At 39.3% G+C, this 1,664-nt stretch overlaps 1 non-coding gene across 1 annotated transcript; it reads left to right on the top strand.

The window, feature by feature from the left end:
* Positions 1-351: 351 nt before the first annotated feature.
* Positions 352-458, top strand: LOC133291619 (small nucleolar RNA R71). Its single transcript, XR_009748821.1, has one exon. It is a non-coding gene; the product is annotated as a small nucleolar RNA R71 (small nucleolar RNA).
* Positions 459-1,664: the final 1,206 nt, after the last annotated feature.

A 1,664-nucleotide genomic window follows, 5' to 3' on the forward strand; every position in this document is an offset into this window, starting at 1 on the left:
TCTTGACAAATATCACATTTAATGTTAGCATTAGAAACAGAATAAACTTGAGAAATATTAAATTTCTTATTAAAGGCATCTAATTTTTCTTGTTGTTTCTTGTGCATTTGTAGGATTTGTTCATTCTGGGCTAAGAGTGCATCTTAGCCTTCAAGCTTCATGATCCCTGATCTTCTTGGTGCAACTGGAGCAGGAGCATTGTCAAATTCTTGAGATGCTAGTGATTCCAACAATTCAAGTGCTTCCTTAAGAGTTTTTGTTTTTAATGAGCCTCCTGAAGCGGCGTTTACTAATGTTCTTGTGTTGGCTGTCATCCCTTGGAAAAAGATTCTTGCCTTCTCCCATGCTTTAATTCCGTGTTGAGGACACTTCCGTAGTAATCCTTTGAATCGTGTCCAAGCCTCATACAAAGATTCGCTTTCTTTTTGTTCAAAAGCTGTGATCTCCGCCTTGAGCCTAGCCATCTTCGAGGCTGAGAAAAATCTGGCCAAGAATTTCGCGGCTAAGTCATCCCAACTGGTTATGCTTCCTTCAGGTTGAGACTGCAACCAATCTCTTGCTTCATCTTTCAGTGAGCATGGAAATAGCCTGAGCAATATAGCATCACGAGAAACTCCATTCACTTTTAATGTATCACAGTAAAGCAAAAAGTCATCAAGATGACAATAGAGGTTCTCTGTGCTTCCTCCAGCGAACTGTTCTTTTTGAATCAGTTGCAGTAATGCCGGCTTCAGTTCAAAGTTGTTAGCCTCTATGTTGGGTCTAACAATGCTCGCTGTCTGTGGAGCTCGAGCTGGTATGAATTCCCAATTTAATCATTATGGCCGAATTGTACATAGCCTCCCTCCGAGGGTTATTCAATTCAATTCAACTACTCCACACATCATACAATCCTACTATTAACTCATACAATCATTCAACAACTCAATTACACAATCCTACAACATATCCAATTCACAAAGTCATGGAATCATGCTCAAATTTCACGAAGTTAATCTCCCAATTTCATCAATAATTTTTATGACATTTATCACTCTAAAACATCATTCTAAGCCACAATTGTCTAATACACAATTTCCATTTGAGCTCTCTAACTACATCAATCACACAATTTAGCTCTAGGTTTTCAAAATTTAGATTCATGAATCAAGCCAAAAAAAAAGTATTGAAATATACTCACAACCTTGGCCTAGGACCCCTCCAAGTGATCCCCAAGCAATGGCTTGAACAAACAACTCCAAAAACCTCCATTTTCCTCCAATTTTTGTGGCTGGTTTTGGCCATTTTCTCTCAAATGAGAGGGTTTCAAGGAAAACTAATCGGTGGGTTGTGTTCGGATGATGATTTCCAACAACTTTGCTCACAAACTTTTCTTGATTCGGGGTTGTATGGAGGGAGTTATGAGAGAAAGAGATTTTGGAAGCAAATCTCTCCTTCCATGGAAGGCAAGCACGGTTTTGGACGAGGGAGGAGGAGAGAGAAAAATCAGATTTGTGGTGTTGTCCAAGTGGCAAGGTTCACTTAAGTGAGGTGGGCCCCACCGCCACCTCACGCGATTTCAAACTAATTCGAATTTCCTTCCTGTTCCGCTAAACGTTCATAATTTCCTAAACTAACTAGAAACACTAATTTTTAACATTAACCATTGTCCTTTAATTTCCCTT

Source organism: Gastrolobium bilobum, unplaced genomic scaffold (assembly GCF_033153095.1).
Source record: "Gastrolobium bilobum isolate Gb01-03AN ecotype WA unplaced genomic scaffold, APGP_CSIRO_Gbil_v1 utg1251, whole genome shotgun sequence".
Taxonomy (NCBI): domain Eukaryota; kingdom Viridiplantae; phylum Streptophyta; class Magnoliopsida; order Fabales; family Fabaceae; genus Gastrolobium; species Gastrolobium bilobum.